The 14414-nt window shown below is 39.9% G+C and overlaps 1 pseudogene; it reads left to right on the forward strand.

Annotated features, from left to right (window-relative positions):
• Positions 1-12922: 12922 nt before the first annotated feature.
• Positions 12923-14136, forward strand: LOC132616638 (probable F-box protein At4g22030; annotated as a pseudogene).
• The last annotated feature ends 278 nt before the right edge of the window (positions 14137-14414 follow it).

A 14414-nucleotide genomic window follows, 5' to 3' on the forward strand; every position in this document is an offset into this window, starting at 1 on the left:
TGATAGATTCTTATTATTGAGGCAGAAGGGCCGCAGTGTACGGGACTATAGTTTGGAGTTTGATTCCTTGGCCCGATATGCACCTACTGTGGTGGCTACTATGGCGGACCGGATGCACAGATATATTATGGGGCTGGATCGGTATTTTGTTGATAGCTGCTTAGTATTGGCTGCTCAGCCCGGTATGGACATTGCCCGTATTCAGGCCCACGCCCAGGGCATGGAGTATCGGGGCAGAGGAGGACATCAGCTTGACAGGGGCCAGGATCGGAGACAGCCCAAGAGGGCCAGGTCATCTGGAGATTTTCGGGGCAGACAACCCCAACAGCCGCAGCAGCCTAGCAGATTTTCATCTCAGCCGGCGCAGAGCGCGCCTCCCCAGCCTACAGGTCGCAGGTTCGATAGCCCAGGGTATTCAGGAGCGGGCCACACCTCCAGGGCTTCAGGTTCGCGGACAGATAGGGGTTCTGGTCAGATGAGGCCACCCAGGGTTCAGTGTTCTCTTTGTGGCAGATATCATCCGGGAGAGTGCTACAGGGCCACCGGTGCATGCTTTTCTTGTGGTCGTCAGGGCCATTCTGTGAGAGATTGCCCGTATAAGGGTAGTTCGGGTGGTGCAGCGCAGCCTACCAGATCAGCCGTGTAACACCTCGTGCATTCGGGTTAAGATTTGTCTTATAAGATGGGGGTATAATGAACCCAATTTTAGTAGTGTATAAATGGTGTTTGAAACCCAATCAAGACATGAGAAGAGTCTTTGGGCAAAACAAAGTTGAAAACCACTCTACGGGGCATGTTTGCAAGTGAGTTTATAGATGGTCTTACTTCCAACGACCATAACCCCATTATTAATTTGGAATTTGGGAAACCTTCCTTGCCGAAAGTTGTAGCCCTTTGAAATAGCTTTCCAACGGTATATTATGGGCCTCAAACGAACATCTGTGCAAAGAGTTATGCCCATTATACGACAGACTGTCCGAGCAGAAGAATTTTGACGGACCATTTGACGGTCCGTAAAACATTTTGACGGTCCGTAAAACATTTATACGGTCCGTCAAATGGTCACAGAGAATGATATTTCGTTGGTCAGTTTTACGGTTCAATTTTACGGTCCGTAAAACAATTATACGGTCCGTAAAATTGACTCAGACCACCGTAAAATGAGCACAGAATGTCCAAATCACTGGAATGGTTTTACGGTAAGTTATACGGTCCGTAAAACCATTATACGGGTGGTAAAACACACCGTAAAATGAGCACAGAATGTCCAAATCACTGGAATGGTTTTACGGTGAGTTATACGGTCCGTAAAACCATTATACGGAACGTAAAAATGGGCGTAGAATTGCCCGATGGGTCAGATTTTAAGATGTTAATAAGAGACCCAAACCCATTTTTTTTCATTCCCATTTCTCCTACACGACTCAAGGGTTCTCTAGAGACATCCAAACACTTCATATGCAAGAATCCAAGTGAAACAAAAGATCCACTTCATCAATCCACCAAAACTAAGTGTGAGAAACACATCAAATCCATTCAAGTCAAGAAATTCCATGGAAGGTGGAACTAGGGTTTTGTTCAAGTGAAGCATTTCAACTCAAGGATTATTCCTACAATAACTAAGGTAAGTTTTATGATGTTTCCTGATGATTAAAGTGTTGATGAATTCTTGGGAGAATAATAATTGGGTTGTTGAAGAGAATTATATGAACTATGCTAGGATTGTTGGATTGTTGATGTGGGATTGTTGGATTCATATGTGTGATGAAGAATGATGTTAATTACACCTAATTGAGATTGTAGATTTGGCTAGAAGTAAAAGAATGGGGATTTGGTGAAGAAAACACCATTAATGAGGGTCATAGAGCTTCATGCCCACTAAGTGTTTGATAAAATGCTTAGATGAACAAAACATGGATATTGTTGCTAATATAGAATCCCTATGACTTGTATTGCTATAGATTGAAGTTGAAGGGATTGAAGAACATTGTGATACGCTCAAAAGCGGGAAGTTAAGGTATGTAGAACTTCCATCCACATGTGGGAATCTCTACGTTCTTCCCCATGATCCGTTTCGTAAAAATCTATGAAGTTCAAATCCTAGGGCATTAAATCCAACATATTGGTAGCCCGTAATTATGTATGTATGTACACGAATTTCGTATCTATGTTCGTTATTGTATTCCTAATCTTCCATTATTGATATTAGGAATCCCAGCTTAATCCATGAATCATGAATTCCTCCTCATGTGTTCTCATTACGTTCATATGAAACTTTATGATTTTATCTAGCAAGTTACAAGCATGTTTTCAAGTCAATTATATATATGATTTCGAAATATTCTTATTACTCATGAATCAAGAACATGTTTGCAAGATTATGACAAGTTATCTTATGAAACTATTTTACAAGATTATTTCATGAAACCATGTTTACAAGTTATTTCGTGAAATCATGATTACAAGACAAGTACAAGTTAATTCACGAAACCATGTTACAAGTTATTTCGTGGAATCATGATTACAAGTTAATTCACGAAAATCATGGGCTTCTTAGCCAATTATATTATGTTCATGTTTTTGGGAGTTGCACGAATTACCGAGAAGGCTCAGATAGCCTGAAACTATGTAGCCACCATAGGACAAGGATCGCTCCGCCCAGTTAGGACGATACCTTAATTTCACACTGAATGGTTCCATCAGGTACGTTATTACCTTATACCCTGGCAAGGTATAGGGGCTCTGCTGGTCCGGCGAGGTACCAGACTCCACGTATCCACGTGGTGATATCATGTTGTCGGTTTATGAAATGCTCTCCCCACTTATCATGTTTTACTCATGTTATATATATATATATATATACTCATGCTCATGCTCATGCTCATGTTTATGTCCAAGTTTTCAGTTTCAGTTCTTATCATGTTATTCCATGTCCCATGTTGTTTCTTCCGGTTGCTTTACATACCAGTACATTCAATGTGCTGACGTCCCCTTTTTATTGCCCGGGGGCCTGCATTTCACGATGCAGGTATTGATATACAGGACGACACATCTGCTCAGTAGGACAACATTCGTATCAGCTTATTGGTGAGCCCCATCTCATTCGGGGTTTAGTTAACTTTTGTTTTATGATTAATTATGCATCTAAAGGTATGCTGGGGGCCTTGTCCCAGTAAGTATGTTTTTCAAGTCAGACTCATGATAGAGGTTTCATAGACTAGACAAGTCAGTTATATCATGTCAGACATTTGGAGTCGTATAGCCATTTTGGCTCACTCATGTTTAAACAAGTATTTTATTAAGTATTATGACTTAACATGTTTTATAAAGGCTCATCATGCATTCACGTTATATTCCGCATATGTTATGTATCATGATGATTCAGCAAGCCATGTGGTTCGCTCGGTCACATGCAGTCAGGCACCGAGTGCCGTGTTACGTCCAGGCCATGGTTCGGGGCGTGACAAGCCGCTGGGTCTTCATCTTCGTCAGTGGCTATGCGCCCTACGGGGCAGGGTTTTCCAGCACCGGCGGGTCGCGGCAGAGACCGTGGTGGAGCTTCTGGTATTAGCGGTCCTTCGAACCGCATTTATGCTTTGGCCAGCCGCCAGGATCAGGAGGCATCTCCTAATGTCGTTACAGGTACTTTATTGGTCTTCTCTCGGTCTGTGTATGCACTAATTGATCCAGGTTCGACTTTATCATATATTTCACCACTTGTTGCCGGTAAAATTGGTATTATGTCTGAACCTATAGAGCCATTTGAGGTAGCCACACCGATAGGGGACTTTATTGTAGCGAAACAGGTTTATAAAGACTGTTCTGTGATTGTATGTAGCCGAGATACTAAGGCAGATCTGGTAGAGTTAGATATGACTGAATTTGATGTTATTATGGGTATGGATTGGCTAGCTTCCTGTTACGCTAATGTTGACTGCCAGAATAAGGTGGTTCGCTTCCAGTTTCCCGTGGAGCCAGTTATAGAATGGGCTGGTAATACAACATCGCCGAAGGGTAAGTTTATTTCGTACCTTAAGGCGAAGAAAATGATCAGAAAGGGTTATATCTATCATCTGGTACGGGTGTAAGACTTGGGAGCAGAGATGCCGACACTTCAGTCAGTCCCCATGGTTAATGAGTTTCCAGATGTTTTCCCCGACGAGCTTCCAGGTCTTCCTCCAGAGCGGGAGATAGACTTCTCTATTGACTTACTCCCAGACACTCAGCCTATCTCTATTCCTCCGTACAGAATGGCGCCTGCAGAATTAAAGGAGTTGAAGGAGCAGCTGAAAGATTTGTTGGATAAGGGTTTCATCAGACCCAGTACTTCGCCTTGGGGAGCCCCGGTATTATTTGTGCGTAAGAAAGACGGGTCGCTGCGTATGTGTATTGATTATCGGCAGCTGAATAAGGTAACTATAAAGAATAAATATCGCCTCCCCAGGATTGATGATTTGTTTGATCAGCTGCAGGGCGCTAAGTGTTTTTCAAAGATAGATCTTCGATCCGGTTACCACCAGGTGCGAGTACGAGAGGCCGATATCCCTAAGACAGCTTTCCGGACCCGATATGGGCATTATGAGTTTAGGGTTATGTCTTTTGGGCTTACTAATGCCCCCGCAGTATTCATGGATTTGATGAACCGGGTATTCAGGCCATTCTTGGATATGTTTGTAATTGTATTCATTGATGATATCCTGGTTTATTCTCGGTTTGAGGCAGAGCACGCAGATCATCTGAGATTGGTATTAGGGGTACTCCGGCATCAGAAATTATATGCCAAATTTTCTAAGTGTGAATTCTGGTTGTCTTCAGTGGCTTTCTTGGGGCATATTATTGCAGCTGATGGTGTCCGGGTGGACACACAGAAGATTGAGGCCGTGAAGAATTGGCCCAGACCTACGACGCCCACAGAGGTATGCAGTTTCCTGGGGTTAGCAGGTTATTACAGGAGGTTTGTGGAGAAGTTTGCTTCAATTTCAGCGCCTTTGACAAGGCTGACTCAGAAGGGAGCTAAGTTCCAGTGGTCTGACGCTTGTGAACGGAGCTTCCAGTTGCTGAAGGAGAAGCTGACTACAGCCCCAGTTCTGACTCTTCCAGAGGGACCGGACGGGTATGTTATTTATTGTGACGCTTCTGGTATGGGGTTAGGCTGTGTATTGATGCAGCACGGCAGAGTTATAGCGTATGCTTCCCGGCAGCTCAAAAAGCATGAGAAGAATTATCCTACCCACGATCTGGAGCTCGCAGCGGTGATTCATGCTCTGAAGATATGGAGACACTATTTATATGGCGTTCATGTGGATATCTATACTGATCATAAGAGTCTCCAGTATATTTTCAGACAGAGAGAGCTTAATTTGCGGCAGCAGAGGTGGCTGGAGCTTCTGAAAGATTATGACGTGGATATTTTGTATCATCCGGGTAAGGCTAACGTTGTTGCAGATGCGCTCAGTCGGAAGTCTATGGGCAGTTTGGCCGATCTACAGCCAGACAGGAGAGAGATAGCCCGTGATATTCAGCAGTTGGCTAGTCTTGGTGTTCGCCTGGCCGATTCTGGAGATACCCAGATTTCTGTTTGAGGGGTTTCTGAGTCATCCATCAGGAACGATATTAAAAGGCGTCAATACGAAGATCCTGTCTTAGCTCGGTACAGAGACACAGCCTATGATAAGGAGAGGACTCCGTTCGAGTTTTCACCGGACGACACTTTGTTATACAGAGGCAGGTTGTGTGTACCTGATATTGCAGGCCTTCGGCAGCAGGTTATGAGCGAGGCACATTATGCTCTCTATTCGGTCCATCCTGGGTCTACGAAGATGTACCATGATCTTCGATGCTTATACTGGTGGGACGGTATGAAGCGGGATGTTGCAGAGTTCGTCGCCCAGTGCCCTAATTGTCAGCAGGTCAAGATTGAGCATCAGAAGCCGGGTGAACTGTTGCAGGAGATGGAAATCCCGACTTGGAAGTGGGAGGTTATTAATATGGATTTCATTACAGGTTTGCCTCGCACTCCACGGAAGTATGATTCCATCTGGGTCGTTGTGGATAGGCTGACAAAATCAGCCCATTTCCTTCCCGTCAGGACTACTTATTCCGCCGAGGATTATGCCAGGCTCTATATTAGAGAGATTGTGAAGCTTCACGGAGTTCCTCTATCTATTATTTCTGACAGAGGCGCCCAGTTTACGGCGCATTTCTGGAGGTCTTTTCAGGAGGGTCTAGGGACTCAGGTGAGTCTGAGCACAACTTTTCATCCTCAGAGCGACGGACAGGCCAAGCGCACTATACAGACGCTGGAGGATATGTTGCGGGCCTGCGTTATTGATTTCAGAGGCAGCTGGGATGATCACTTGCCGTTGATTGAGTTTGCATATAATAACAGTTACCATTCCAGCATCCAGATGGCTCCATACGAGGCTTTATATGGCAGGAAATGCAGGTCGCCGATCGGCTGGTTTGATATTGGCGAGACAGAGTTGATTGGCCCAGATATGGTCCAGCAGGCCGTGGACAAGGTGAAACTTATTCGAGAGCGACTGTTAGCAGCCCAGAGTCGACAGAAGTCATACGCGGATAAACGGCGTCGACCGTTGGAGTTTCAGGTAGGCGATTGGGTATTTCTGAAGGTATCGCCTATGAAAGGCGTGATGCGGTTCGGCAGAAAGGGTAAGCTCAGTCCGCGTTATATTGGGCCTTATCAGATTGTTCGGAAGGTTGGAAATGTCGCCTATGAGTTAGATTTTCCATCTGATTTGGAAGCGGTACATCCGGTATTCCATGTCTCTATGCTCCGCAAATGCATTGGTGACCCTTCCAGAATATTCCCTGCGGATGATATTCAGGTGTCGGGGCAACTATCGTACGAGGAGCAGCCCGTATCTATTTTGGATCGTCAGGTAAGGAGGCTCCGGAAAAAAGATGTAGCCTCTGTTAAGGTACTGTGGCGGAACGGTAATAGGGAGGAAATGACGTGGGAGGCCGAAGGGGAAATGAAGAAGAAATATCCTCAATTGTTCCCTATGTCCACAGGTAACCTTAAATCCCTGCTTAATTTCATTTCAATACCAATCGTATGACCTATGTGTTGTCTATAATCAGAAACTCCCCCAAAGTATTTTCCAACCCTATAAGATTAATTTTACATTCGAGGACGAATGTTCTAAACGGGGGAGGATGTTATATCCCGTGTTTTCACACGTTTGGAAAGACTTGAATTATATTGGATTTTTGAGATATAAGGTCAAATTTGATATTTTGTTGAACATAGGAGTTATGCATGAAAGAACAGAATCATGGAAGTGTGGGACAAGGCTAAGGGCAATTTTGGAATTTTGGAAATTAGTGTCGGGAATTACAAAATATGATTCACAAGCTATTAGGCTCAAAAATTGAATTGAAATTGAGGCCCAAAATTAGGGACATGGCGTTGACCCAAGTCCAATTAATTAGTCATGTGCATGGTCATGTGACAAATTAATATAAGATGCCTAAGTCTTCATTATATGCATTAGAACATTCAAGAAAGCTAAGCAAGAAAGAAGCAAAAATAAGAGCAAAAACAAAGAGGGTTTCGGGTTTGGCTAAGAAAATTAGCCATCAAAAATATTGCTTCAAAAATTTATTTCTTGTTGATTTCCTACTAAGTCAAGGTTCCTTTGTAACTTGGTATAGTTGTTTTGGAGTGGGGAGCATTAGAATCACCAAAGTGATCATATCTCCAAGTGAAGAAGACTTGAAGAAAAGGTAAGAATTTCTACCTTTTTATTGTGTTATGAAGTTTTGATTGTGTTGTAGTATATATAAATGTGTTGATTGTATGGAAAAATGGAAGTTTGCAAAGTGGGTTTGGAATAAGGCTTGTAGCCGTGGGTGTGTGTGGTGTTGTGTGGTGATAATGTGTTGAATTTATGTTACATTCTAGTTGTGATTGTGATGAAATGCATATGGGAATTGAAAGTTGAATGAATTTAGTTGATATGGAAAAATAAACATATGGTCGTAGGGTGTGCTTGATTTGGGATAGAAATGAATTAAGTTGTTTAGTGTGTTAGAGTGTTGTTGTGATGTTTGTAATGTAAATGAAGTTAGAATGATATAAGTTTGTATTGAATTGGAATGTAGAAACTTATGTCGTTTCAGTATGATTTTTCGACATTAAGGAAATAAAGTTGTTTGGTTGTTAATTGTGATGATCATTGATGAATTTGGAAGTTGGAAACATGTTATGAAGTTGTATGCCAAAGATTTGGTGTTTTGCATAAGTTATGACTTTGACGGAAAATTGTATATCATGTATATCGAGTGTATAACTTGAGGAAAACGATATGAAATGTTTCTAGAACTATATGGTGATGATTTTGATTGTTGATGAATGTGAAATTATTGATATTAGTGAAAGTTTGGGTTAGAATGAAGGTTATGTCAACTTGTGAGAAAAATGACTAGTTGAAGGATATTTGTGTTTTTAATGTTCATTGTTGATATTGATGTTGTCGTTTGGGTTGTTGTTGATGATTTATAGCCGAGTTGAATTCTCGGGGTGCCATATGTATAGGGGAAGTGCTGCCGAAATTTCGGTAGCCAAATATGCATTAAGTTGAAACTTTGGTATTCATAGCTTACAATTGGTAAACTTGACCAATTGCAGTTTTTCGACGAAACGGGAAGTGAGTTTGGAAAGGCGTAAGGAGCGTGAAAGGTATGTAAAGCAACCTCAATTCTTCCCTTGGCATGCCCTTAGTGTGTTAGGGTCGGATCCGGGCCTCGAAGGACCTCTTGGCCCTCGGAATCCGCAAGAGAAAATCTCAGTTTTTCCTTCAGTGGAATTGAACCACTTTAGTATGCTTTTCCGGAAAATTATGCAACTTTGCTCCAAATTACTTGGAAAGTCATAGAATGTTTGTAGAACCTTTTTAAGTGATACTATAAGCTTAGAGGGCACAGTTTGAGCCCGTCGCCTTATTTGTCCCGAGGCGGGCCCACTATTCCCGGTTTTGCCCTTAATGTGCTAAAGCTTCCTTTTTAAGCGATTTTTGAAAGAAATGTTTTGAATACCCTACTAATCGCATAACGAATATTGTTTTAAATATTCTATTAAATCTTATAAATTATCTTGACACTCAGAATGACTTCAGGGAGGTTATATTTCTGTAATTTATTATGATACCTGAAATGCATCTATTATGATTCCGTCCGACTTCATTGGATTTGATTATCTTTGATATGCCTCTTCGAGTCTTTGAAAACAATTATGGTATTTTTAAATTGCATTAGTCTCTCACTACTCCATTCGTGGATGCCCCAATGTTTCCCACACTGAGCCCGGGCCAGGATATGTTGTCAAGCGTGATTCTCTGCATTGTTCGCCGCGTCCCGATGTGAGGGGGCAGGTATACGCGTACATGGGTCTGTAGAGTATGATGTGCCATGTCCGCCTATTCTAATCTGATCTGTTATGGCCATTTTGATATGACATTTTATGATACGGGGCCACGCCCCTTTTTCTGATTCCTCTGTATAGTGGCACCAGCGTCGGGAGGGTGGCCACGTTCTGTCTGCCGAGTTCCGCGGCAGGGACCGGATATGATATGACATATGTTTCTGTACACATTCTGTCTGTTTTGGAAATATGCATTTGACACTCTGGATTTTGTACTCATTTTCTGTAACCATTATGATTTGACTTCTGTGATTCCGCTTTACATATTCAGTACATATTTCGTACTGACCCCCTTTCTTCGGGGGTTGCGTTTTCATGCCGCGCAGGTACAGACGACAGGTTCGCTGATCCACACGTTTAGGATCCCATTTCTGCTATTTTGGGGCGCTCTCTTCTTCAGAGCCCATCTTTTGGTACAGTCTGTCACTGCTATCTGGATATGTACATTGTTCTGGGTATGACGGGGCCCTGTCCCGTCTTATGATTATGTTATGTTCTGTAGAGGTCTGTGGATATATCTGTGTGGGTTCTGTACATATGTTTGGGATACTTTGTTCTATGATGGCCTTATCGGCCTATGTGTGCCAAGTCTGTTTTTTATGCTAAATTCTGTAGCGTTCACTAATATTATTATTATATTATTTTGTTGATATGCTAATTTGGGTATCGGGTACGTATAGGTGCCCAGCTAGGGCACCGGTCGCGACCCACGGGGTTGGGTCGTGACAAGCAGCCAAAGCAAAAGATTGATATATAATGAGAGTTCGCCTTCTTGTGCCAACATAAACTATATGCACGCACAGGGACGGACCCACATGGTTTCAAGTGGATTCAATTGAACCCACTTCGTCAGGAAATTTACTATTTATAGAAGGAAAAATATTACTAAATCTCGTATATAAAAGCGATTGAATCCACTTAATACAAGCTTTGGGTCTGGAGCAATGGTCAAGTGGGTTCATTCCATAGTGACAATGCGGGATCGATTCTCTTTTATAACATTGCACAGGCTGTTTTTTGTTGTTTTTGGGTCAGAGTCAACTGTTAGCTAGTAAAATTTATTACTTTTATATTGTCTTTCTTTATTCTAAAATCTATTTTAGTTCAAACAAAATTAAACTTTTTATAAATTGAATTTTGGTATTCTGTTTCATAGTTTTTTGCTACAACATGCAACTATATTTGTTGAAACTATATATAGTTTGTAGTTTATTTTAATTTAGTTAATTTTTATATTATTTTTGTTTTGTTTAAAATATTTTAATATTGTCTTTCATTCGTAAATAACACTGATAATTATCAATGATTTTGTTAATTACATAGAGCTATTAATTTTTAAATTCTTGTTGAAGTAAAGTTTTTAAATTAGGTAGATCTGTTTAATAATAAATGTAAATATTTTTTGTGATTCTTTTCAAAAAATATTTCTCAACTTTGTTAAATAAAAAAGAGTGGAGTTTAAAATAACTTTATTTTTATGTCACATTACTAACAAAAAAGAACAAATAAAAGACCAGCTGGCAAATCTAGTGTGTTATGCTTGACGTTGCTTACTTTATTAGTTATCACCATCGATCCTTATTCAGTAATTGAACCCGCTTGTATAAAATTCTGGGTCCGCCACTGCACGCACAATTGTCAAATTAAGTATAATACTCCCTCTGGTTCAAAACAAGTGTCCACCTAACTGTTTTATTTTGATTCAAAATAACTGTCTATTTACAAAATCAAGAAGAACTTATCTTTATCTTTCTAAATTTGTCCTTATTTACTCAAGACAATAAATAAGCAAAATTCTTATTGATTAAGTAATGTAGTCAAAATATTTTTTTTTCTTTCTAAAAGTTAATGTTTTTTTAACGGAGGAGAAAACAACGAAGTGGACACTATTTTGAACCCGAGGGAGTACTAGTATTGATGTTCTTACACCTACCCACCTGCTCTTAGTTTTGACCAACAATAATGTTTCATAGGGTATGTTTGTGTCGTGGGAAATATTTTTCATAAAATATTTTTTAATTCAATTTTTTATTTTGATTGGTTAAAATGATATTTTTTTTCTAAAAAAACCAAATTTCAATAAAATCATGAAAACGACGTTTTTACGTGCATAGGGAAAACAAGTTTTATAAAAGGTATTCCATGTTAATTGTCTTCACCCGACCCCAACATTCCGTCCATCATATATGTTGCCCCCCTCCCCCCCCCCCACCCCATCCTTAACCCCGTCCCCTCTCCCTACACCTGCCCATACCTCTTTGCCCTAGCCCCGCATCACCCCGACCCCCTTCTCCCTCTAACCCCAAGTCACCCCCAACTCCTCATCCTCTTCCACCCCACTCACCCCACCCAGGGGCGGATCTACGTGTTCGGGAAAAAATTATAGTGTATATATACGGTAAATTTTCTGTGTTATATTAACTTTTGAACACCCTCGGCAAAAAATTACAGTATATATATATATATTTTTTTTTTCCGAACACCCTGAATGAAAATCCTGAATCCGCCATTGACTACACCCCATCTTCATGTTGTTTGTCTAAATTATATTTTCTGTCTTTTTACTAAACATAAAATAAATAAGAAAATAATTTACTTTTCAAAAAAGTATTTCTTAAGAAACATTTTCTTTTCAAAAAAGTATTTCTTAAGAAACATTTTCTTTTCGTACAAAATACGCCCATATTGAGTTGTCGTTTGAGGAAATTCAATATACATAATGTACTATTATTTGCTAGAATAAATCTTAACAAAATCAATGTCGTTGGGCGTTCTCACGTGGTCGTTATCAAACTAAATTCATAATCTAGCGTGTTATTTGTCATCATTTTGTAGCTATATATTTGTCACGTAGTGTAGTGTAATTATTTAATCGCTTACACTTGCTTAACACTCTTTCTGTCCCAAATTGTGTGACACCTTTCGTATTTGAGACAAACAAATAATTTTTTATTATAATTTTTTTATATATCTTTTGAATATTTTGAATTGTCAATTATTATATCTTATAGTACTTTTTATATAGTTTCCAACTATGTAGATTTTATTTCGAAAATTAAAATATTCTATACCTGAATTCACAGGCAAAATTAAATTGTTTGATTTTCATAATTCGAACTGTGACACATAAATTGTAACCGAAGGAGTTCACTCAATTTGGTCAATATAGTCAGTCTCTTAAGTTTTTGCTACACCTTAAAATAGACACTAAGAGCATGTTATAAAAACAGTGTGTAATAATTAATTTGTCATAGTGTAATTGATAATTTGTCAAAAGTTCAACAATTCCCTTCTAATAGTCAACCTTAGTTCCACCATCAACTATCGCTATACATAAACCTCATTTCCTCACCCTCTTTTCTCATCATCACAAACAAATTACAAGTCAAAAAACTTCACAACAAATTTAAAAAATCACTATAACTAGAGTCAATTTCATTTTAAGAATTCTTAATTTTCACCATCCATTCTAAAACAATGGCAACCCTTCAATCTTCGAGTTTCTTGAATTCATGCACCATTTTTTCCTCATCATCATGTTGCAAAATGCAAGAACATCAAGACTTTATAAGTGGTTGTTACATGAAACAAATTGAGCAACAACAACTTACTAGCCCTTCAACTAAAAATTACACGAACAGTAAAAGCCCTGATACGGTAATTATCACGAAGTTAGACACGATCAAAGAGGCTATCGCGGATCGCAGTGGAGATGCACAAGAATATTGGTGAACAAAGGAGCCAGTGGAACACTATGCTTTTGAATTCAATTAATAGTATAACATTAGTAGCTGCTACAATTACTGCAATTGTAGCTACTAGTACTAGTCCATTTTTGGGACTAAATTTGTGTTCCACTTTAATGTACTTGGCTGCCACTGGATTATTAGTGATCATGAATCAATTACAACCGTCCCAACTCGCTGAAGAACAACGAAACGCTGCAAGATTGTTCCAAAATCTCCTACACCAAATCGACACAACTTTATCAATCGGTCACCCTGTGACTACTATTGATGTCAATATAGCTATGGAAAAGGTTTTGGCTCTTGACAAAGCCTATCCACTTCCACTTCTCGGTACAATGCTCGATAAATTCCCTTCTAAAATCGAGCCTGCTGTATGGTGGCCTCAACAACGACGAAGTAATTCCAAAAGGGTCAGTGAAAATCGCGACGATTGGAATGGTTGGAACGAGAAATTGGAGGAGGAAATGAGACACGTAACGAAAATCTTGAAGGAAAAAGACCAAGAAGAGTATATTAGGCTAGGGAAAAAGGCCTTAAAATTGAACAAGATTTTAGCTATTTCAGGTCCTTTACTAACAGGATTAGCAGCCATTGGTTCTGCTTTTGTGGGATGTTCTTATTTCTCTTCTTGGGCAGCCGTGATTGGCGTGGGGCCTGGGGCGTTAGCGAGCGTCGTTAACACAATTCAACATGGTGGACAAGTTGGAATGGTATTTGAGATGTATAGGAGCAATGCAGGTTTCTTCAAGTACATGAAAGAATCAATTGAATCAAATTTGATGGAAAAAGATGTTGAGAGAAGGGAAAATGGTGAAGTGTTAGTTTGAAATGAAATTAGCTTTGATGTTAGGAAGGAGTTTGTCTGAATTAAGGGATCTTTCTCATTCTTATTCTTCATGTAAAAAAGAGCAGTTAGATGAATTTGCAAGCAAGCTTTTTTAGTAGTACTTGTGATTTTTTATCTTGTAACTTGTTGACAAAATCAAATGTACATATTGTTATGTTTATACATGTTGATCGACTAACTATATGTTTGTTCAATTAACTGTGTAAAGAGTTTAAGTGCATATGACTTGCGTTTATTAGATCCTAAAATATATTGATACCAGTGTTTTAGAAGGGAGGGCGTGACGGGAGGCGTTTTATCATAAACGATATATAAGCCCCCTAGTGTGTTTTTAGTACATTGGAACCCGAAGCGCATTTTTGATGCCTCGGAG

The sequence above is a fragment of the Lycium barbarum genome, chromosome 11 (assembly GCF_019175385.1).
Source record: "Lycium barbarum isolate Lr01 chromosome 11, ASM1917538v2, whole genome shotgun sequence".
In the NCBI taxonomy this organism is placed as follows: Eukaryota; Viridiplantae; Streptophyta; class Magnoliopsida; order Solanales; family Solanaceae; genus Lycium; species Lycium barbarum.